The sequence below is a fragment of the Aphelocoma coerulescens genome, chromosome 1 (genome assembly GCF_041296385.1).
Source record: "Aphelocoma coerulescens isolate FSJ_1873_10779 chromosome 1, UR_Acoe_1.0, whole genome shotgun sequence".
In the NCBI taxonomy this organism is placed as follows: Eukaryota; Metazoa; Chordata; class Aves; order Passeriformes; family Corvidae; genus Aphelocoma; species Aphelocoma coerulescens.
This window is the reverse complement of record NC_091013.1, coordinates 110,060,298-110,085,941: the sequence shown is the minus strand read 5'-3', so window position 1 is coordinate 110,085,941 and position 25,644 is coordinate 110,060,298. Positions and strand designations below refer to the sequence as shown.

At 37.6% G+C, this 25,644-nt stretch overlaps 1 long non-coding RNA gene across 2 annotated transcripts; it reads right to left on the bottom strand.

The window, feature by feature from the left end:
• Nucleotides 1-25,062, bottom strand: LOC138119884 (uncharacterized). Of its 2 annotated transcripts, XR_011155650.1 has the most exons (4): nucleotides 25,018-25,062; nucleotides 21,642-21,713; nucleotides 779-796; nucleotides 1-185 (listed from the first exon to the last, which is right to left on the bottom strand). It is a non-coding gene; the product is annotated as an uncharacterized lncRNA (long non-coding RNA). The 2 variants fall into 2 exon arrangements; XR_011155652.1 differs by lacking the exon at nucleotides 21,642-21,713.
• Nucleotides 25,063-25,644: the final 582 nt, after the last annotated feature.

Genomic DNA, 25,644 nt, shown 5'->3' with positions numbered 1-25,644 from the left:
TTTGTTGTGTGGTATAGCTATTTATTTTAAATCATAGGATAGTTTTTGCTAAAAACCAGAGCCTGCTCTTTGAAAAACACTGTATTTTAAATACACAGAGATAGCTGAAGGGAACAGTGAGAGATCAGCAGGTGTTACAGAGACATTCTTCTGCCCTGCTATCAAAGCAATGCCACACTCCACATCTTCATGTCAAGCAGGTTAAAAAGCAAATATCTCAAAATAGCTCCATCCTCACCAAGTGACCCAAAATCACCTTCAAACAGAACTTTTTTGTAAGATTACCATAAGTTGAATTTCCTGGAGAGCTTTTAAAAATGTGCTCTCAGCAACTTCAACAGCTTCCTTTGAAAAACTAGCCTATGTACGGCATTTGATTTCAGAGGATTTGCACTTAAATACACATTTATTAGAGTTCAAAAAAATGTGCCTAGCCCAAGATACAAGATGATTTTACTTCCTTTTTTTTTTTTTTTTTTTTACTAGAAAATCTTCACTAATAAACCTGACTTGATATTGCTAGGAGATTGCCAAAATCTTTGAAAGCAAAACTGGAAAGTGTTCTGTACTAAGATTTTTTTTAAATCACCATATAAATGTGAATTGCACGATAATGAGACAAAGTGGAATCTTAAATATTCTCAGTGACAGCATTCTTACTAAATAATAAGTATGACACCTCCAAAGTATCAAAAGGAGGATCCAGTTTCACAAAATACCAAATTATTAAACTGAGTAACCAGTACTTAGAGGGAATTTAAGGGTTTCTGAAGGATACACTAGGTGAAGAGTTTGCCTGAAAAAAGAAAAAAAGGAAATATATGTAAATTTTTCCTTATAAATGTTTTAGAATAGCATTCATCAGTTGAAGAATAAGCCCAATTTTAAGCAACAATTGTTTTTTCTAGAAAAGGGCTGAACGGAACTAAAAGTCTCAAATCCTATTAAAAGCATAAACAACAAACCCATACAAAGTGAAGGCCCCAGCACGAAGAAAAACCTTGGGTTTATACTTCAAATTAGAAGTGCAAGAGTCTTGTGTTTTCCAGTGAGGCAGGAGAAGCCCGTTTACAGCCAAGGGTGTGAAGAGCTGCACCAAGCAGAGCTCTGGTCCTTGCACCCCTCCAGGTCTGTACTGCCTCACCATCCTTAGCAGCTTTAGGGGCATCTTACTGAGCATTTGGGAGCTGCTTAGCATGTCCTTTTGTTGAGATAAATTGAAAATTATGAACTGCCAATCACCTCCACAAAGATGAATATAAGACAACAAGCTAAACCGCTCTCCTCTGAATGAAGCCACCGGGCACATCCATTTGCAGCCAGACCTTCAATCCCAACACAGCACAACACAGCTTAAGGCACAAGGTTGACTGCAGTAGGGCCTTCCAAATTCTTACAATAATATTCCTTTGGGGGCCAGGAGGTATTTCACTATATAATATATAGTGAAATATATACTATATAATACATATATATCCATACATGGAGCACTCTTTCTGTGAGTGAAAGCTGGTTCAGTACACACCACTGACACCAGTCAGTCTGACTTTGTGAACACTTCTCAGTGGCACCAAACACACTGACAGCACTTTAAAATACCCTCCCTAAGCCACTGGTTTCAGACCAAGGGGAAATGGGGAACATGGCCAGAACAGACATCTGCTGAACACTGGTAAAGTTGTATCATTCGACTTGCTGGAAAACAAGTTATTCCAAAAAGGAAGCCATGCTCAACTGGCTTGAGGACACTTCTGAAACCTATGGAAAGAGAAATTTCTTAAAGAGAGTGCAATCCATGCTATACTTTCCAGTAACTTGAAAAGAAAAAATTTCACTAAGTGAGTATAAAGCATGAAAATCTAAGCCAGGGGTACCTATGGGAAGGTAAAGCTCAGCACCAGTACTGTCATAATACCTGAGATAATGAACTGTTGTTCAGAACAAGGTGTCAAGGCTAACTCAAGCCCCAGCTGGTCAGGATGGCTGGATTTTATCTTAAATTAATCCCAGTTGGCCTCTAATCACCCACTGTGTCCAGGGTAACCCTGGAGAGAGCCTGCACATTGCTGCTCCTCAGCTCACCAGCTAAGGATGTGACCACCAGCCCCATGGACCCTGTGTCACCCGACCTCCATGGTGACCCTGGGTAAGCAGAAAGGCTCTCCCCATGCCCAGTTAATAAGGTTTATGTAATAAATGCAAAACAGATGTGGATTAATTCATTCTCAGAAGAAGTTTGATAGCTTGAAATACTTTTCTGCACTTTCCTAGTCTTCTTTACTGTTGTGGTTTAACTGCAGCCATCAGCCAAACCCCACATAGCTGCTCACTCACACACCAGCAGGATCAGGGAGAGAATTAGGATGGTACAAGAAGGAACTCATGGGCTGAGATCAAGACAGTTTAACAGGGAAAGTAAAAGTTGGGCACAGAAGCAAAGCAAAACAAGGAATCCATTCACTGCTTCCCATGGGCATGCAGGTGTTCGGCCATCTCCAGGAGCACAAGGCTCCATAACACACAACAGTGATTTGGGAAGACAAATGGCATCACTGCAAATGTGCCTCCATTCCTCCTTCTTTCCCCCACTTTATACAGTGAACCTGATGCCATATGGTCTGGAATATCCCTCTGGTCAGTTTGGGTCACCTGTCCTGGCTGTGCCTTCTCCCAGCCTCCCCATAGAGTGTGGCAGTACAAAAAGCAGAGGCAGCCTTGGCTCTGTGCAAGCCCTGCTCAGCAATGACAGGAACATGTCTATATTACCAACCCTGTGTTCAGCACAGATCCAAAACACAGCCCCATACAAGCCACTGGGTAGAAAATCTACTCCAGCCAAAACCCACTGGGGAACCTAAAAAAAAAAGATGAAAAAAGAAAGAGAAAAAGAAAATGTTAAAGAAATATTCTGCCACTTTGTCCACTTTTTGTGTGTATGAAGGTTCCCAAAAGCAATGTTATGAAATGTGAATTATTTCACAGTTGTTTTCACCATGTTGAATAGTGCTGGGTTTGCATTCAAAATACAACAGCTAGAAGTGAATTGATTTTTTTTTTTTGTGCTATGGGGTAAAATTTGCCAGTAATAATAATAATATTAATATTAATAATAGTAGTAATAATAATAGGAAAAAGATCTTTATTAAGTCTGCAGCAGAAAGAAGAAAATATCAGTAAACTTTTTACAATCAGCACTGTCATTTACTATCTGACAAATCACTGCTGTTATCTGTTTATTCTTGCTAATTTAGCAGAACAACAACAACAACAAAATCACTTTATTAGCCATACTTTTTCCTAGTAAAAAAAGCATCATTTCAAACCATACATTTAAAATGTTTAACACACTTTTGGCAAGCATATGGGCTCTGATTGTCAAACATATGCCATAAATTCATAGGCAGAGTTAGGGCAAATCATTTGACCTTCTTGTGGCTCAGACAATCCAGCTGTAAAATTAGATGAAAGCAGAACTGAAAAACAGATGCTGCTGCATCCAGTTTGAGCTTTCTTGAGCAAACAGCATCTTAAGAGAGCAGAATTAATGTCTTGTATGAGCTGCAATATTTTATTCGATGGTTATCAGCACAATCTGTAAATTAAAATAAAAACCTGAAAAACTTTGCAAGCCTGCTGCATGTATTATATTGAATTTCCTAATTCATTAATTATTTACGTGTTTCCGAAGACAGGCAGTAGCCACCTAGAGAACTGAGCCTACTGGGCCTTTGGCAAGGAAGGTTTGCCTGGAGTGAGTTGGATACCACAGTCTAAACCATCTGTCACACCCACTCTGGACCCACAAGAGATTAGAGGGGCATCCAGAGAGAAGGGCAGGCCAAAGCACCTGAGATGTGCACTGGTTTAGCTCATTTTCTAGGCAGTCAGCCACCCCAGAACCTTCACCTGGAATGTGAAATTCTTCTTTCCTCTTACCAGGTCATAGGGAAATCTACTTTTTGCTCATATCTGGGTGGCCAGCTTCTGCTAGGCTACAGAGTGTTGGCCGCTGGTAAGCGTGTGCTGCAATGTCCTATCCAGCCAGCTCTGCCTTCCCTGCTAGGAGGAATGCATCACACCTGTGCTACCATTGCAGCTGTACAATCACAGCTGGTGGAGTTCTTAAAAAGCTTTAAGCCACAGTTTGCTCCCAGGCAGGAAGGCAGAACTTGAGCAGGGGTAGCTGCAGACACCCACAGGGCAATATGAGTTATCACCTTGCTGGTTTTGGCCTTTCCAAGTTTATATTGGGAAAATACTTAAAAATCCTGATGGAAATTTAAGAAAGAAAAAAATAAAACAAGACACCACCAGAATGTACATCCCACAAGTCAAGTTTGCTTACTTGTGTTTGAACTTGGAAATAAACACTACCACTTCAAAGGCAAATGAGGCAAACATAGCTGAATTTGCACCTTGTCTGTTGACCTCACTTTTTGGACATGGGAAAACTGTATTTGGATTATTTTCAAGAACATCATTTAGAACAAGAAAATAAAGAAAAAACTCCAAGTTCCACCTAAGAAAGAGTGAAATTAAGTGTGTTGCATGTTTGGGGATTTTTTTCCCCTATCCTTTTCCATTTCTTGGCTACATAAGTACTCAATCAATTCAGCCAGAACTTTCAGCCATGTTTACCTCACCCCCTTTTCCAAACCAGAAATTACACCCTGCTCAGTAAATGCCTTCCCCTACAGGAAACCAAGCAACCATAAATGGGGTTCTGATGTTGCTGTAGCTGTTTCAAAGCCTTAAGTACCACAGGGTCCTCACTGATGACTCTGGGTCTAGGACATAATGTAATTAAACACAACAGAGCCAGAACACTAAAACAAGTTTCAACTTTTTTGTTTTTTAGTAATGCTGTCCAACTGTGCCGACAGGTGTCGTTTTCATTACGAAGAATAAGGAAATGCTAGCAATTACTGTACTATATTTTTGTTGACAGCAAAGAAAATAAATTTTTTCTAAATATATTAACCCTGTTTTTGCCCTACAGGAAAAAAACTGATGGAAATACATTCCTCTTATAAACACTTCCTCATACCTTTGGAGCTGTTTATGAGGAAGGAGTTATTATATTGATTATTCTGTCATTCTGAAATTTAAGTCATTCAGTATCACATCCTAAGGGCACATTATATTTTCAGATGAAGATTTTTTTATTATTATTTCAAAAAAAGAGCTTTAATTTTTTAAAAAAATTGCATAAATTCTTGTCATTTTATCTAATTTGGTTCTTTCATGGAGCCAATCCATCACTTGATTACTAAGATAGCTTTTGCAATTGAACACTGATTTGCCAGGGAATGTATGCATATTTTATATTTTCTTGAAAACAGAGTTTAAAGAATAGTGCAAATTCCCTGGAAAGCAAGCTGTAGAGAGATGAAGCCAAAGTCTTTGGTAATAAATGTCACAGTTTAATCAAAAAATAAAATAAAGGGAGAAAAATTACAAGCTATATAATTAAGGAATTCCACTAGAAAGGAAAGGAATTCATCACATTTCACCAATGAGACAAAATAATCTTTGTTTGTTCTTGCCTGTTTAGATTATATAAACTCTTATAAACCAACTTCATCTACCTCAGTGTATGATGCTACAAAATCAGTTTTGATAAAATACAATCTAACACTAGATGTAAAAAGATACCTTTTATTGAATGAACAAACAAAAAGATGGCATTATTTGTTTTGCAAAGAAGACTGCAGGAAGTTCACATAGGATTAAACCTCACCTTAATTCCCCAACACTTTGAGCATTGTGGATAGTTAATATTTGTATGTTTCTAGTTATCTACAAATTTTAATTAAACATGAATGTTTCTGTCAAATGGCGAAGAACTTCATTTGATATTCCAACCCAGTCCTAAACTCTTAAACAAGAGGTTAAATGCCTCAAGTAGTTCAAGAGTTCTATCAGTAGAGAAGAAGAGAATTTCATTTCTTTCCAATGGTATTTTAGTAGTGGGGACAGCTCATTCAAATGAGAGAGAGACTAGAGCAATGAAATTCTACTTCATATGATATGGAACTGCCTCTCTTTGGAGGCAATCTTGGATTCTCAGTTCCAGAACAGCCATTCAGCCTTGGTGTCTCAGTTCAAATACTTACCTGGACACAGCTTGTTTGCTTAAGAGCAATTTCTGAGGAACTATTTAAAGCCCTTCTCGAAAAGCTTTACTCTTCCCATCAGAATGATTTAAAGTCAATGATAGGTCACAGAGTTAAGTCATCTTTTTGGAGGGCCAAGGGACAGCTGGTAGCTGAGAAGCTGAATAAAAGAGGTCTGCCATGGCAAAACAGGGCTGAGCTTCACCGAGTACATGTCCATAAGGAACCAAGTGGTGAGTTTGGCTGCATGTTTCTCCCCATGAGACATTGCAAAAGAGTTGATGTGCAAGGCAGGGAACGCCACTTGCACTTGCAGCTTCTGGGGAAGGGGAGAAGGCAGGCTAAAAAACAGATGAAGAGAATAAAGATCAATATCCTCCTAAAAGTTTTAGCATTTTCCTTTTTCTCCTTATGGTTACAATCTGTTTTGTACTTGAAGCCTTACACCCAGTTGTAAGGCTGTGCCTGAGCAACCGATGTGGAGCAGCTCAAGGGCCATTGGCTTCAGCTGCATCTCGGCTGTCGGCTTATCCACAAGAACAGCAAAATCCATGCAGAAGAAAAACCTTTTTAAAGACAGAATTTAAGACTCTAAGGCTGCCATGCTGAATAGATTATTGGACAATCTTTATTAGGAAGAAGTGGTCATCTATAGAGAGCATGACCAGGTACCTCTTTCTGCCAGAGAAGGCTGAAATGGGTGACAGAGCACTTCCATACTGGCAATGCTCTGGGTTTGCAGCATGATGGGTGTGGGTATCCCACGTGCATGGAAGAGAGCCAGGAAAAATCTTTTATGTCAGCACTATTTCAGTGTGAAAAATGAAGTGATTTGGTTAAAGCATTTCTTATTCCTGAAAAACTTAGCCAACGAGCACCAGAAAACCCCAGAAACAAAAATAACTTCCCCCAAATCAGGAATACACCCATGAATGTAGATGGCTTAGGAGTGCAAGTGACTGCTTTCATAGTCAAAGGCAGGGACCTTCAACAGACCTTAGATATCTGTATGAGAGGAGAAAATACAGGAAAAGGTAGAGAGTAAGGAAAACCTCAGAGGAATAATTTCTGATATTATGTACAAGATTTCATTAGGAACCTCTGGAAAACTTCCAGCTGAGGGGCAGAGAATATTCAAACACTTTACTTTCACATAACCAAGCTGTGTTTTTGCATATCCATAGCTCTTTAGTCTCCCTGCTAACTTTTTATGGCACTTGTAAATTACTATTAATTCAGAAAATTAATCTCAGAATATGATGCTGTACAATATTAAAATATTTTTTCCCATAATTTGTTTAGTGTATAATATTACAATAATCTTTTCAGCCACCAAATCAAAAGAAAAGAAAGCAAACTGACTTAATGGCTAACAGTTCATATTGCTTGGGGTCACCTTTTACAATGAAGATGTGACAAACATAAAAACAAACTCCAAAAATCTTTATTTCTAACTAATGGTTGATTTCTAATTATATGAATAATTAATAAAATAATTTAAAGAAAAGTCAGTATAGGTTCAGAAAGTAAATGCAGATCAAAGCCATCCTACATTAATAAAATATTGAGCTACATAATATCCCTGAGCTGAGTGGGTTTTTTGTCAGGAAGATAAGTTAATTGGCATTCTGACCTTTCACTTTTAGTGCTGACCTGAGGCTAGCAGGAAGGACAGTTGTTCTGGAATGAAGTGTGTGACAAGATGTTAAAATTTTTATTGTCTCAAACAGTCTTTTGCATTCTTAGTCAAACAGCCTGCAACAGAACTGAGCCTGTCTGTGACTATTGAGTGCACTGTGGCAATGTCAAGGACTTCTTTCATTATTTATATTTTTTTTTTTGTTCAATTTGGCTGATGTTTGTTTTCCCGAGACCTGGCTGATCTCACTGGAAACTGTTCCCTTTACCCAGCTACGACAAAGTTCAGAGACCGTGCACGCATGAGGGGTGGCAATCAGTCAGAGGGGAGAGCTCTGTGCCCAATCAATACTCCCGGTACGCTCCGACAAGCAGCATAAGCGTCATCTCCCCTTCCCCCACCCCCCAGTAAATGGACTTGCAAAATGTGCACTCCAGAGATGGAAATGTTATCACAGCACAGGTCAGTAAACTATTGATGGGACTAAGCTATGTCTACTGATGTACAGGGAATGATGTGTGGCAGTTTGATCTAGCAAGGGGACTATTTTGTATGCCAAACACAACTCTCTGCTCGGTGTTGTCTTTTTGGTTCACTTTACAATGCTTCAATGTCAAAGCTTCAGCAGACATGGGATCATATTGTAGGGATGTCTGCGGCACAGGTTAAAAAAAAAATAAAATAACGTTTTTTGTAAATTGCAATGTTCTAAAAAATTAACTTCTAGTTTATCATGCCTTGAAGTGTCAGAGCCTTCATAGTGCTCTAACTTCATCTCGTACGCAAATGATGACTTGCAATGACTAGATAGTCAAGTTTACTAATGTTCTAATTATGTCAGTGCAAATTAGATATACAGTAGTTTAAATTGCTTTGATAATGCCTGTAGGGTGACTACAATGAGAGAAATATCAGGTTAGACATTTGGGTCACAGCACGTCAACCTTTCCTAACAAAGTTGACTTTTTCTTCTGATTTTAGTTTTGTCATAACATAAGTTTTAGATCCTAAGTTCATTTTGTTTGGGGGAGGAAAAAAAAATCAAAACCATTGGAAGTAATTTTACAGTAAAGCATTTTATAATGTATAATTTAATAATATTTCCCCTACACACACACACGTGTCTCTTTTCCTGTGTTCTGTGTAGTGCTCAGCTGTGGATAGAAACAGCTTGGAACTGCAGACTTCCAGAGTCCACCCCACCACTACAGGCTTGCAAGAAGAGCCCTTCCTCTCCTCATGGAGTGACCAAGGGCTAGTTAAATTGGAATATCATATTCTTGACAGAGAAAGCAAAAGGTATTCTGATGTATTTCTGAGCAACTGGCCAACTCTATTTCCTGCACACGAATGAATCATGCAACAGGGGCAGCCACAGGACAAACTGTATCATATAGGTATTACAAAGCCCACCCACCATATGCCACAAAGAATTCTGTTCCTGCTAAAACCCTCTCTTCAGGGCAAAATGATTTCAGCACCCTTGTCCTCAACTAACTTATCTGCAAGTGGTACAGTCTGGAGTTCTAAAAAATAGAGTCTTCAGCGTACATATCTTACACTTACACACATGTTTGTAGGCATGTGTGCATGCATATGCATATACCTGCAGTCACACTGCATGCAAGCATTTTTTACTATATACTTGTGATAAATGCTAGAGAAAAAAAAAATCCCTTTATTACTTTATGGCATCACATTCCCACTGATTAACAAAACTCAGCCTCCTAGACTCATTCACCTGTGTTGGCACAAAATTGAACCTGCACTCCAAAAAGAGGTTTCTGGGGTGAGGATTTCACTCTGTGTAAAACCACACACGACTATTGCTACTAGATCTGCTAAGGACAAGACAGCAGCAGATGGCATTCTCCAGGCAGATGCAAGAGAGCTATGCCTCCTCAGCTAATAGAACATAAGCCAACTTGAAACCAGAAGTCCTGTGAAAATATAAGTGCAATCCTGGAGCCTGAAATAATAAGCCTTCTGGATATTCAGCATATATCTATTTTGGCTGTGCTGGGATTACCACACAGCTTTTATAGTGTCCTGCCACTTCATTTGTGGCTGGAGCAGAGGCTGTGCCTACTGCAGTCTCTCATATGGATATGGATGATAAAACTGTTTAGCTACACCCATGATGACAAACTAGCACCAGGATGTGATGGTACACATTGCTGACACTCTCTTCACATACATTTGCCCTCTGCCAACCAGATGCACCCAGAAAATACCCAGGGATAATTTCAGGGATTATCATGAATCAAGAGCCACTGTCAGCAGGCAGAAGAGCCCAAGCCATTCTGTTTGGGAAGAAAAGAGACAAGGGAGGAAAGGAGGGAAATAAACCACATGGAAAAGGCTGTGCTATGCCTTTTATCTGCACGGACAGATGACAAAGTTTTCTCCATCTATTTGTTATAAAAGAAAGACCCTTTGAAGTCTACCTTCCAGACTGACAAAGAATTTAGAGAGAAATTATGAAGAATATAAAGATACAGCAGTACAACCATGTCCTTCCTTAGAAATACAATATTTGAAGCAGTTATTCAAGTGAGCACCCATATAATTATGCCACAGAAAATAAATAAGAAGCAGGTATGTGAGAAAATTATAGGGCCTAGCCAATTTTTTTCTCCTGGATCCCAAATGTACCTTATTTTGATGGACTGGGATGTTCTTTATATGCAGCTGAAACTGTAAAAATGAATTAAAGAGAATTGGATGTAAAGAGAGAAATCAGGCCATATAGCTATTGTGATATATATTCTTTACACAAAACTGCTATACTTTTGAGTTGTGGCAACTGTTTTTAAGTGATATTCCTGTATATCCTCCAGTTTTCTTCATCTGCCCATCTTCCTCATCTTTGTTTTTAGAACTACTACAGGAAAATCAAAGTAATCTTGCTTTCCTTGTAAGGTGGGCCAGGTGGTCTTTAAAGGTCCCTCCTAACCCAAACCCCTCTATGATTCTATGTCTCAGCTACTCTCCTGTAAAAGACAAGGTTTACAAAATTACCCATTGAAAAAGAAACACTGGGTAGGTTTATTGGCTTCAAACAGATTGCTAAAGGGACATCATGGAAAACACTTAAGTGCTCGAAAAGGTATTGATTAAATGTAAACTAGATGTGTTTCAAGTGTTCAGATAGCCCAGACTCATGTTTTAGGGAACATGGAGAAAATTAATTCAATCAGAACATGTATCTCTCATGGAAAAAGAGGAAAACATTAAACTCAAGTAGCAGTAGGCAGAAATAACTTACATATAATGGTAAATTCGTGGACTCACTGAAATTTAATAACAGTAAATTTACCTATTGCCAGACACCACCCTCTGAAACCTATTACTGTGATCAGAACATAAATTCTTCTCCATATGCAGTCAAATGGCAGCTGTATGAGCCTACACAGCATAAAGAAAATTGTACAGATGTACTTTTGCAAAGAAAAGCTGAGGATTATGGTGCAAAGCAGAGAAATGGCCTTACTGTGGTTCAAAGGGGTTTTTTATAATTATGTTCTTTCTGTTCTCAAACTTCTACCCCCAGACCCCTTCCCTCCCTACCTCACCAGACTGTCTAAAGCTCTTCTTCTATGTGAGTGCCTCATATATGTGGTAACTTACATTTTGGAGTAGGTGTGTGTCTTTCCCTCAGAGTAGATGCAAATTTTTCTGAATTTCACTATTTACTTTCATTAAAAAAAAAAAAAAAAAACAAACCAACAAAAAACAACTAAGAAAGAGCATGTTATCAAAATCAGTCTAAGAAGATCAGAGTTAGTTTTGTTCAGATATCCTGATAGGGGTATAGAATGAGTTTTGATGGAGAAGGAGTTAAATGTGAATTATAAAGGAAAAAAAAATAACCAAAAGAAAACAAACAAAAAATAGAAACCAAAAAAACAAACAAAAAATCCCGTGCACATAGCGCAAAAATCTATTAGTGGGAGAACAAAAAATAAAAGAATGGAAAGTTTCAGTCTCTGTATTCACTCCTGGATCACAAATAATCTGAAGACTGTTTAAAAATGAATAATGCTGGATCTGCATCTTTGAACTATCTACTATGCAATGACTGTATTCTGTTAAATACATAAGGGAATGCCTGTGATAAACAAGGTACTTTATCAATTTATCATCTCTCTCTTGATATGCTTCCCTAAATAACTGCAAAGGAGATCCAGGCAGTGAGGTTACCTGCACAATTAAATTCCTTGTGGGATTGCAGGAAAGGGCTGAGGAGGAGAGAGGGAAAGAACCCCAACAATAAACAGTCAGAGCTCCATAACCAATGTGCTAAAAGGAGTTCTGAACCTGATGTGATTGCCCACCGCTCAGTGCAAAGCGATTATGATTGCTGAGAAGATTTCACTGGCATTTTTTGGGGGCAAATTGGTGCAAATTGACATCTTGCATAGGAACCACCTCAAAATAATTTCAGTGACTCTTTGGTATCACACTGCTCTTTGCCTCTAGTTTCAACCAGGGTCCTGCACAGGGCTGAAAAACCAGGATACAATTTATACACTTGCCATCTGTGAAGGGTATGACTGTCATAAAAAATGCACAAATACCTTCTGGGGTGGGATTTCTTGGTCGTTATTGCATAAGGGAGACATGTTTAAAGTGCACACTTTAATCTATATGGTTATAATCCAGAACTGCTGGAAGTCAGTCCAAGAGGAATTCCATATTTTGTCAGGCCCTTGCATTTAGCTAAACTTTTGCCCAGCCAAGTGATTTTGACCTGTTATTCCCAGCCAGGCAATCCTACTACTCACTCCCTGCCTTTCTTTTGTAATTATCAGGTCAGTGTTAAAAAAAGGAAAAATAAAAAAAAAAAAAAAAAAAAAAGGAAAACAGAATGAAAGCATTTCAACCCCCTAATCACATCAGCATTGATTACATGAATATTGAACATATTGTACAAGGGGAAGGAAGAACACACTGTGCAGAGTACCTGGTCTTCTGTTTGCTTAGTGCAGTGTAGAGCTAAACAGAAAGCTAACAAGAAAATAAATTAAAAGGACACAAATCTCCTGAAATTTTCAATACCTCACAGGTTTAGGATTTGCATTTTTTGGAGTGAATGTGATGTGGGGAGCCGCTGTAGCTTGCACAAGCTCCCAAAAATGACCCTATTCCAAAGAATTTGCTGCCCAGCCAGAGCGCTGCTGTCTGACTATACACGGACTGCTCCCGTGTCAGAAAGTGGAGTGCCTTCTATAATTAACAGATAACTCTTATTTGATAGCATGCCAAGAAAATAATAACTTTGCTACAGCAAAATGTAAAACTCTGTCAAAAGGAGACATCTATCTGTTTCCACAAGTCCCATGGTGATTAGTTTGGCCCTAATTAACAGCAGCTTTCTAAAGTGAGAGATAATTGCTGGCACACGTAACGTAGATTTCAATAGCTAAAATGAGCAATAACGAATATTCACTTTGAAGCTTGCCTGACAGGATGCTTAGACTACAAAAAGTAGTAAAGTAGTACCTTGACTACAGCTGATAAATGAGATTCCTTTACTGTCCTCCACTTTCCATCAGTATTTCAGCACTATCACTTTTAATGCTTCAGGTCTGGAGCTTTGTCTCTTAAAGTCAGAGATTTATGGCAAGTGAGAAATGTCCATATTAAAAAGGTAAAAGGAGATTCAGATTATATCCTTCTCTGACCATTATAATTAATAGCTGGATCTTCAGTTGTAACTAATTGAACGGAGGTCAGTGTGTTGCCATGGTAATGTACTAGCCAAGCAATTTTACCCATTTTCCAGTCTACTGCCCCTTTGGAGAACTGCAAGTTATAAAATGTTTTAATTGCAAGATTTGCAAATGATGCAACATCTGGGCTGCAGATTTCCATGTAAAGGAAGAAGATTAATGGGATTATTAACATATCTGTGCAAACCCTTGAAGTGCTGAATATCATTACTGAACACCAGCATTTTCACTGATCATCTGTGTGACATGTTGGAAATCCATATAACTAAGGAAGAAAATTGCAGATGGGTATTTTTCCTTCCTCTATGCCACTAGTAATTAGAAGAAGTGTCATTCTATTGCTGCCTTGGAATAATAGGGAAATATCTTTAGTCACGTCACCAGAACAACAATATAATTTCTTTACTTCTACTGTTGTTTCATTTGATTAGATTTGAAAGCAAGTCATGTTAGTGAACTTTAAATTCTGATTATTGATTTTGAACTCCTTATTCCAAAACCACACAAACAAACAGCAAGCAACCAGCCCTCCACTCTGTGTATATCTAAACATATTTTTTTTAAAAAAATACAATTTCCTTCTAACTAATCAAAATCAAATTATTACCCTAAAAAAAAAACCCTGACATATACACATGGGAGTCTAACACCACTGGAGAATCTTACAGTAGTTGCATGAGAATAATAAAATTATTTATTAGAAAGGAAAAATAACCCAGGAATATTTTCAAAAAAAAAAAAAAATGGAATACACAGTTTGAAATATCAACTAGGAAGTTAATGTATTTATATCCTGATGGACTGAAGAAAGTACAAACTCGTACTGCAGTCGTTCTTCAGAATGGCAGAAGAGCCAAGAGCTCTCTTGCCATGACAGCTACAGATTCTATTCCTTCACAAAAGCAGCAGAAACTGTTTCTTCTTTTCTCAGAATGTAACAGAGTGGTCATGTAAAAGGCATGGGCGACTTCCAAAACTATGTCAAAGGCACTGGCAATTCGAAGTCTCATCTACCTTTCTCCACTTTTCTTCAGGTATTGAAGGACTTGGCAAGATTTTCAAGAGAAACTAGGTGATTTAAGATTGCAATTTCCATTATTAGAAAAGGTTTAGATAATGAAGTAATTCCAATTCAGTTTCCTAAATAATTATAATGCTTAATTTATTCAACAGTCAATTAAAAAAGTATAACATTAAAAGCTCAGTCCAGCAACAGATTCGATCGCTGGGTACAATGAACTCATCTCTATTTGAGGTACAGGTTGGGAATTTGTGTTGAAATGCAAAACTTATTGTCTGTACATTTGTGATGGGATCTACCATGTCCCTTGGAAATATTTTTCCATGCTTTCTGAAACTAAAACCATGGGGCTAAGAGCAATATTTCTACCCAATTTAAAGATTAGGGCTTTTAAAATATTTTCCACTCATATGACTGCATAAATGTCTTCTAATACCACCTCATTACAATTCAAGAACTAGTCATTTATACTGATGTAAATTTAGAATCACTTCTGAAAACTTTGAGGAGGCCTCAGATCTGCTAAGCTAACATGAACTCCTCTTGTCTTGGTGCAATATCTTTGCAAGGGACATAGAATTGCTCTGTTCTACACATCTGCAGAACAGCCCCCTTTCCTGACTAGAGACATCTCCCTTTGAAATACTTCCTTGACAAAAATTACAGGATATTGTAAATCACGTTTTGCCTAGATTTTCAAAAGGAAGAAGTCAACAACTTCTGGACCCTACAGAATAATGAAACCATTTTAAGATTTCTGACATGCCCACTGATGTAGATCTTAGTGATGCCTTTTGAAGATTTCTCTGATTTCAAAATGTGGCATATTGACTCTGGCTAGATGCTAGGCGTCCACCAAAGCTTCTCTCCCCTCCTCAGCTGGATGGGGGAGAGAAAATATAACCAAAGGCTCGAGGACTGGAACAATGGCAGGGGGAGATCACACTGACCTTGGTAACACAGCCAAAATATAGTCTTTGGAATCAGCTGATGTTTATGTAAATAGGGACAAAGCTCAGGAAGAGAAATTAGATGAAAATCACATGAAACAAAATAATGCAGTATCAATTAAACTAATCAAGAGGAATGAAAACTAAAAAGTAACTGTAAAAATAGCACTAAAATAATTGCCAAAAGATGTAGGAGATGGTTAAGGTGGTGTAAAGAATCCTGTATGTGTGTCATTGTGCTCACATCGTCATGGGCTGTGCAGTCATGAAAAGACTCATCATGGAAGAAATGTATGCCTGTGAGCAGCCTCTGCATAATCAACACCTTTTTTTGAGCTAAAGTCTTTTACCTCACTAATGAGTTGTGCAATTCAACACAAAGCCTAAATGCTGCTGCTGTAAGTAGATTATATGAGTCTTATTTATAAGGTATTTCTAGAGACACAAGTGTTTTTAATTCTCTGTAAAAGGAAGAGTAAAAATGTGGTTGTGTATGTCCCAAAAACCCCACTTTGAATATGACCAGATAAAACAGATCCTCTTCCACCTCAAAGAGCCAGCCAGGATAGGTCCCAGCAGATGGGACAAATGTGGCAGATGAAAAAAACCACCACCAACAAAAGAAACCCAGCTCTGAGACATGTTTTTCACACTGTGCATCTCTGTGGGTGGTACAGGAATATATTGCTTCTTACACAGAACCCAAAAATATAGACCATAATTATCTTCATGGTTTATTATTTCACTCAACTTTTAAATCACAAACTCAAAGCCTGCTAAAAAGGCAAGAGTCCAGATCCCATCCTGATGTGCTGACAGTAAAAATCTCACTGAAAACACAATAGCCTGAGGAGCTTCTACCTACCTCCACCTCAATGTGATGATTTTGGCAGGTTCCCTATCCTACTATTATCAGGTCAGAAATCAGCATGGGATCAAATGAACTGTTATAACCAAAAGGGTTCCAGAATTATACTAAAAATGTAAGCAATGGAAGAAAACCAGAGAAACAGTACAAATGTCTGCAGTATACTCCCATGTATTTTACATTTCTATACACTTGTGGAGACATCTGGGAATCATTCTTGTGGTACCTGAAGCTTGACATCTAATTATTGAAGTACCAAAAGAAAGAGAATCTCTGGGAAAAGAGTGGCTTAAATACCACTCTTCAGTAGTTTCCTCTTACAAAATTTTCTCTGCTCACCAAAAACTGAAGGTTGATCAGTATCTTTGTTTGAATGCAGTGTAGGTTGCTTTACCTGTTTCAGAAAAATAAAAGCACTAATATAGGAGTATGGGGTGGGAAATGTGGAAACTATGCATGCATGGCACTGACACCCTTTAAATGGTATTTTTGTACTTAAGCTTTTCGGTTTCTCACAATGCTTTTGAAAATGTTTTAAAATTACACATCATAAATGAATCCTAATTTTATGCTCTAAATCTTTTCTGGGTAAGATTATCTTTCATAGATGATTTTTTCATGTTCTCTTAAAAATTTTTATTACAGGAATAATTACAAGAAAAGGAGAATGATTAATAAAATATCACTATTCTCCCACTGGCATTTCTGGCCTCATCAAAAGTGTCATTTTTTGCATAATAGATTGACTCACACTTCAAGTGTGAAGCAACACTTGAAATTATCCATGCACATACTGATACATGTCCATATGTTTTTCCATCAATTCTCAAACAATAAGCCAAGGGCAAAATTCTGGTCTAGGAAACCTTCTAGAGTAATTCTTACACATGTGTTTTCCAACAAATGTTCCACATCATTGAATACCACTAGACAATAAGCAGCATACAAAGAATACCCCCAAACCACACTTACCAGCATACTGTAACATCTAAAAAAAAAAAAAAATGTATGTGGTGTAGCAAAAAATACAAGAAAGTTAATAATTTTGCTCCCTATGGAATTTAGATTACAGATTTTTTCGGATGTATTAAGAACTGGTGTTTATGTACTCCACACTACTTAGCATCAATTGAAAGTGACAGGATAAAGAAATCCGACAAAAAGAGATGCTAAAATTATCTACCCCATCACCTACTACAGCAACTTCAATGAAGCAGTCGATGCTTTAGACTCTAATGGCAATGGAAAATAATTGTCTATTTATATTTATCTAATACCATGCTTGCCAGGTATCTAATGGGCAAAGTGTGATCTTTAATGATTTAGCAGTAAACATCTCAAAAAGTCAATTCTAACATTCATTTACCAAAGGAACAGCCAGTAGTAGAATACAATGAAAAATATACTCAAAACACATTTTACTTTTAAGCAGGCTATTTCAAGAGAACAGAAACAAAACCAAGATTAAAATTAAATATTAGATTAAAATTAAATATTAAATTAAAAATTGAGAACCTGGCACATACATCAGTGTCCTGTGGATTAATTGGGAAAATTCATTTACTCTTAGGAGTCCCCACAATAGATTATAATGCTTCCATGTCCCCATTTCTCATCTTGGTTTTTTGAGAGAGTGTTTGCTAATTGTAGTTCACAGTTCAGCAGCCTGGCTGATGAGCGCTGGTTCTGCCACTGCCCTGCAAAGGCACTGCAAGGAAACCCATCAGCGAGGGGCTTGCAGCATGGGAGGGAGCAAGGTGGGATGCAGGAATCCCGTGCCCCAGCCACAGAAGGGTTTGAAGGCAGTGGAACCACCCTATCCCCATGCCCCCACCTTCCCCTTTTCCCTCCCAATGCCTGCAGCATGTCCCACGTGCCCTCAGCACTGCAGCAATGAGACAGGCCACAGGAGAAGTTTAAAAACATTCTGAAGGGTCACCTCCTCCCTTTCTCATACTGCCTTAATTAAGGTTCTGGTTGCGCCATGCTTCCTCTGATGACTTCACCCTCTACAGCACTCATCCCAGAAAATTCAAATTTCACCTGTGCTGGCACATAAATCTCATAAAGCAGCATGTGCTTCATACTCTGCAGAGCTGTGTATTGTGTAGGAGAAAAGTTGCTGCAGGTGCCGATTATCCTTCAGTTAAAAAAGGAGTCACTGCAACATTAGAAAAAATATCTGGCAGTGTTTTGAGGGTAGCATACATTAGGTCAGAAGTTAGAGGGACATGAAGTGAGAAGGAATAATAACGTTTAAAAACTACAAATGGAAATAGGTGAGAAAAAAAAATCTGTATCTGAAAACACTGTTTAAAGGACAGTGTTTATTTCTTTCAGCCATTTGTCCCTTTCTGTTCAATTATTTCTCAAAGAAAGAACCAGCTACCACCAAAGATCATAGAATTACAGTCTGGTTTGGGTTTGAAGAGACCTTAAAGATCATCGAGTTCCAATCCCCCTGCCATGGGCAGGGACACTTTCCACTACCCCCATGTTGCTCAGAGCCCCATCCAGCCTGGCCTTGAACACTTGCAGAGATGGGATGCCCACAGCTTCTCTGGGCAACTTGTTCCAGTGCCTTATCCTCACCCCCGCCCATCCCCAGCAAATAATTTCTTCCTAATATCTAATTTAAACCTAGGCAAAAAGTTCATATCTAGCAGCTGAAAAAATTCACCACTGTTTTCACATATGGGAATCTGCTCTGGTGTACAGTTGTGAATGTTAACAGATAAAAAAGGAACAAAAAAAAGAGAGAGACATATTAAAATACTCATAAGGCTTTTGCAGTCACACCAGAGTGGGCAGCAGCAATATCTTCCAAATCGCTGAGTGAAGAGAATTATGAAATCCTTCTGAAAAATGTTAGCTTCTTACATTTAAGACTGACTATATCTCATCTGAATAGTCATTTACTGGAAAACTGTCAGCCTTGATTCAAGATTTTCCAGAAGCTTACTGAGAACAGGTCATGTAAAATACAAGCATTGAAGCATTAAAAAAGAAAAACAAACAAACAAAAAAAAAACACAAAAAAACCAAAATAAAAACAAAAAAAAAACAAATCCCCAAAAACAAACAAACAAACAAACAAACAAAACCAACAACAAAAACCCCAGAGAAGAAACTGGAAAATAAATTTCATGCTTTTTAACAAGGCCACTTATTATTTTACTGAGTACTACGCAAAAGCAAAGTACATATTTGAAATGTCAGAATATTCAAGTTTTTGTGCATCACTAGATAGCAATGAGTATTAGCCTTATACACTGAAACTATATATATTAGTCACTTCTAGGAAAGGATAAAACACTCAGCAAAACACATCAAGAAAGGAGATGATACAGATCTCACGTTACAGCTAAGAAATGCCTAACGAGTTCCTAATTTTGACCACAAACTACTGGCCTTTCCATGACTTAAGTAATTCACAATTGTGCTAAATTAATGTTTGGACTCAATGATCTTAGAGGTATTTTCTGACCTTCATGATTATATGAATATATACACCTTTACAAAAGCACAGGATTCCTATTCTGGGTACAGTTGCTCTTTTTAGAACCCTTTTGGCAGAATCATGCAACTCATGAAAAATCTGTCCTGGATTTTCAGAAAAAAACCCCAAACAACACAACAAACTCACACAACATTTACACAGTCTAGCAATCCCTATATTTTTAGTTTGTGGAACTGAAATCATCATTTTTCAAACTGCTAGATTTTTTACTAAACTGGTGGGGGGCAGGATATATGCTTGCCTGGATTATCCTGTCTGCTTCAGTCTTGTATTCTAAAACTGGATTTATTTTGGCTAAGATGGCAGACCTACAACAAAACCACAGAGTACATGTATTTGGTCTAGAACTACTTAGCAGTCTAGACTTTATTTAAAACCAATGGAGCCATTCTAAAGAGGGCAAATAAATCGATTTTGTCTCCTGGAGCTGCCTATTTATCCTTCTTGACTAGAAAGGAACTTCAGGTAACTAGTTCAGACAGACAGACAGGTTGTAGACTCGTAAAAGTAGGAGGAATGCCACCCAAGGCACTTAAAAGCAGTCAGCTTTACCATATACATTTCCTACTCCACAGTGTATATTAAAGTTTGGTCATGCTCCTTTCCCTAAAGGTAGAGTGCAAAATTAGTTTGTTTTAAATCCCTAGTGAGACTCCTGTTACAAGTAATTAAAGTTCAAGTCACAATCTCATAAATGATAATGAACTTTGAAGGCAGAAGAAAATTAAATAATATTGGGAATGCAATAATCAGACTGCTTGTAAAATTTATGACATGGGAAAAAAAAAAAAACAACAACATGCCATAGTGTGGCATCAGGGGTTCAAAAATTTTAAGCAACCCTATTTTTGGGAAATGTCAAGCTGCGTTTTCAATTCTCACATCATGCAGCACCAAACAAGCAGCACGAAGAAATTTGACCTCAGCATATTGACTACACCTGGACAGTGCAGTACTCCCTCAAAACAAGAAATTTCTTTATTATCATAAATGTCTAGGGTAGAAATTCATATTAAAAAATGTCTAGATTGAGGGCTTCTTTTTGTTCTGACTTGGTTGTTGCTTTTTTATGTTTCTAATGATTACTCAGAAGTACTACTGCCAGATGGGAGATCACTAGGGTCACCCTTAGATGAAGATAATTCTGCACTTGAGTGCAGTAATGTATTATACTTTATACTGCAAAGAACATATTCTAAAAACATTATCTTCTGATAGAGATTGTTTAGTCCTTTTTTGAATGAGAACTCATTCTTGAAAGGGGTCTTAATGCCTTTCATTGGATGCAATTACAGTTGATGACTTCCTCCTCTCTTTCTCAAACACAATTTCTAATTATTGTTACTTGACAGTTTATGTACATACTTCTCTTCCAGTGTGGATTAAAACATCCCAATTTTAATATATTTTAAATTCCATTAAGAGGTCCATTTGAGATGGTGGTGAACACTTTTTTTCCTCGTCACCTTGTATTATTCAAAATTATACCAAGAGAAAATATTTCTCTCGAGTCCTTTTCTTGCTCCCTGCTTACAGACTAAGAATTTAGTCAAACAGAGACATCAAATAAATATTTCTCTCCACAACAGGAACCCAGATTTGACTCTAGCCATTCTATTACAGCTCAGCAGACTTGCTCATTTCACACCTGGAGGGAACTGATGGAGCAACCCCATGGCAAAAAGCTCCATTAGTTTTTACAATTAAAGTTTATTGAACAGACTTAAGATCACCAAGAATCAGCTTCCAAACTGAAAATAAGTAAACTTACAAACCTCGTGACTTTGCTCACCTTCTATTTCCTAACCTTGGTAAAATGAAGCTACAACTTCTATGGTAAAGTTAAGGAACAGCTGTTGTTGACCTTAATGGAAAGGAACAGAGGAATTGTGTTGTTAGCTAAAGGAAAAGTGGACTGTGTCATATGTAGGTTTTAATATTTAATGAATCTATATGGCTGCAATCCATTATGTGACAATTTAATTATATGACAAAAAAGTTTGATAAATAATATTGTGGTAGGACATCTAATTCATTATTTAACAAAAAAATCAATACTTTCATAAATCATATTCCTACACACACACAGTCACACACACACAAGCTTTTTCAAGTAGGCAAAAATCCAGACACCACAGACCATTCATTTTCTGGCCAGGACAAGTTCAAATTGAAGTTTAATCAGGACGAGATGGGAATGAATTTTATTTATTTTTTTTTTTTTAACTTGTAGATCAGGAAATGGTTGCTGCTAGATGTTTTTCCTCTGATAGCTTCCCGAAAGCACTATATAACTAGAAGGACTATCTTTTGTATTTAACAGACAAAGATGAAAGGCCAGATTTCACTATTCTTAATCGCACAAAACTGCTGTTTGAGTCCATGGGATCACTGGGGCGAGCCAGGCAGGCAAAGAGCATCCTCAGGATTAGTGCTCAAGTCTAGACACAACATCACAATCGACAACAGGCAACAAAGGAACTCCTCCTGAAGGGAGGACCATGGTAATGATTTACAGGAATTTTTTCCTCTGCAAACCATTCAGATAAAAGCAGTGCCAGGGGAGTCACCCCTGTGGCACAGCAGAATTTCACCATGAGAAGACAAAGAGAATGAGGATGTCAGGCAGGCAGAGCCGAAGGGGAACACCAGGCAGGAGAAAAGGGACAAGTAGATGTGCACTCCAAAGCCCTGCATTCAGGAATGAAGACTAGGGGGAAATGAGTGAAGGGAGAGTGTGAAAGGAAACTGGGGAGGAGGCACATGAAGAAAGAATGTCAATCAGCAGCTCTCTGATATCACTGTCTGTGGTTCAGCTAATTAATTTATTAGGAACAAATGCTTCCTCTCCAACCACTAAAAGTCTCCCCACCCTTCTATACATCTTGTGTTAGTACTTATTGGTTTGTCATATTGTTCCTGACATTTTGCAACTCCAGACCAAGCGGTACACTCAAAGTCTCAGTGTTTTCAAGTTATGGAAAATAACCCTAATTCAGCTCAGCAAAATGACAGATTTAATATTTTGGCCCAATTCTGCTAGGTAGCTCTACTTGCAGGCCACCTTTGAACTTGAATATTGATAATTCACACTCTGGTGTTTTCAGAAAATTTGATTGTTAAAAAAAAATTTAAATAAATGACCACTTTGTTACAGCTGTCGAGACTAATATTTATGTCAAGTATAGTTATCACACAATTTAGGGCTGGCTAGTTTGATGCTAATGCACTGAAATTTTTGTTTCATTCTGACAGCATTATCACTTTAACAATGATTTCTCACAGTGCTTTTGTTGCCTTCTAATTTTTTTAGCAAATGTAGCTGTTATCTTGTACTTGACCTAGGGAGTTCATTCTCCCCTCCTGAACTTATGCAATTATTTTTTCATTATGTTGCATCTTGGCTTTTGCTGTCTGGGATGATGTGTAGTGTCAAGGGTTTTTTTTTTTAGGGGAGGTTTGAGGAATTTGTGTAGGCCCCTGTAAAAACTCTCCTTTCCTGGGGTATTCTGAAGAAAGCATTAATGCTAAAAATATAAACATATATGTATATATACATACACATGCATCTAAACAAGCAAAGTTCCAAATACCAGAAAAGAACTGTATAGCATTCATCATTCCTTGGTGCATGAATTCCAAATGTGAAATTTGCTAGCAATGCTCTTCTGAAAACTGAAAACTTTGGAAATACCTAAACACTTCAGTTTACATTTTTAAAATAAATATTTTAATAAATAATATTTTAATATTTTTAAATAAATATTAATAATTTTAATAAATATTAAAAATTTTTTGGATTTTAGACCTACGTTTTTGGTTTAATATTTTTTCCTATTTTTAATTGGTTACTACATGTTTTCAGTTTTCTCTTGAATTCTGTGTTACTGCTTAGAATGTTGCAGATAACAGAATAGGGAAACCATTGGAAGTTTATGGCAGTGAAATATTTACTTAATTAAGCATACTTCTGACTTTTCAAAATCAGTATTTCTAAACAGTTTGCTTTGATTATTTCTTTCTTTATTCATTATCTAATCTTGATCAGCCAAACGGAATGGTTCCTAGTATCTCTGTAGTTTAACTAGAAAACCCCAAATTATCCAGAGACAAATGTGGTACAGAAGTTTTCCATTGAAACTGTATCTGATGTCTGAAATCAAAAATTTTTAATCTCTTTTCCATTAAAAAAAAGACATAGGGAAGCTGAGTTTACTTGTAAACAAATAATCTTATGTGCATGGTATGCCAAGATGAGTAGAGTTCTGCTTCTTCTCCTATCTCATGAACAATATAATTATTCACATTCTCAAATAGTTAAAGTTCACTGAAGTATAAAATGTAAGAAAATTAAATATGGTTTTCCAGTATTTATATACCTTTGGAAAGGATTATTTTGAACCTCACTTTAAGGAACACATCGTATGAAGTCACACACCCCATTCATAACATCCCCTACAAATACATTGTACCATGTATGTAACTGGATCTGCCTCAAGAACTAATTTCATACTGGCAGAAACCATTTCCTTTTGCTCCTCATCTTGCTCAAAGTAATTATCAACCATCACCTGAACACTCATCTGCATATGTAGTAGGACATTAAAATTTGAATTAATTAGCACCTACATAACAAGGATGAATTCCCACCCTAGACCAATGGCACAGCTGCACTGCATTCCTTAAGAAGGACAGCAGCAGAGTTCCTGTGATCCAAGTGTTAGCAGCTGATAAAGTAAGAGGAATGATGATTGTCATCAAGACTGCTTGACTGCATAGTGAATGGCATGACTAAAAACACCAGAATTTTTTGCTGGGACAAGAATAAAAGCATTTTCAACCATAGAACTGAAAGGAAAAGACAAGGCCAACATCTGTGTTTTTCCATGCATCTCCAGTACTAATTGCACTAATTATATTTCAGAGATAATAAATTAGTAAGTGACCCTGGAAGCGTATTTGTTGTAAAAGAAAAGAACGAAGTCTGCAAAATATTAGATGCACTGTTAGACCTTTCAGGAAGTGAAAAGGCAAATTCAAATTCTCCAGTCTCTTTCCCAGGGAAGAAATTGATCTGACCACATAAGCTTCACTAGTAAATCAATATTCTCAATACCAAAAATATTTACTGAATTGAGCACAGCGAGCTAGTAAAGTTTTGTACTTACTTACTGCTGGAAGGGAGTTGAGCCTATCACGAGTTCTGATCCCACTGACATACACAAAGACCTAAGGTACAAAGGCCTAAATAAGATTCCTGTGAAAATCACAGGTGATGTTAACCCAGAGGGTGTGCCCACAGCTCCATTAGGTTAAGGGTAACTCTCCTGTAGGTGGTACAAAACCCATCCCAATAGTATGGGTAATCTGTGAAAAAAAAGGGTGCTACTTCAAGAAACCTTCCATGCAGGTTATCTCTTGCTCCTGACTGGAATGTGTACTTTGCTAGGTTTGGCTATTTAGACCTGCTGATCTCCCTTGAGTTCTTGTCAAGCGTTTTAGCTGGGTGTATGTATCTTCCTTTTCTCTACAGAGATACAATGGGGGTCCTACTGTTATCTCAGATTTGAATAATCTGAGGTAATTTTTGCATTATACTCAAAACAGAAAGATCCAGAAGTCATTAGTGTCTGATGAAGACTGTTATTAAAAGCACATTAGGCAAAATGGCAGCTAGAAATAAAATATCGAAGTCCCTCCAATGTATTTGAAGGGTGTTCCACAACTGTGAGAGCAACTTCGGAAATAAGTGTGTGTCTCTGGGGTGTCCCTTAAATACTGATCTCTATAAAAAG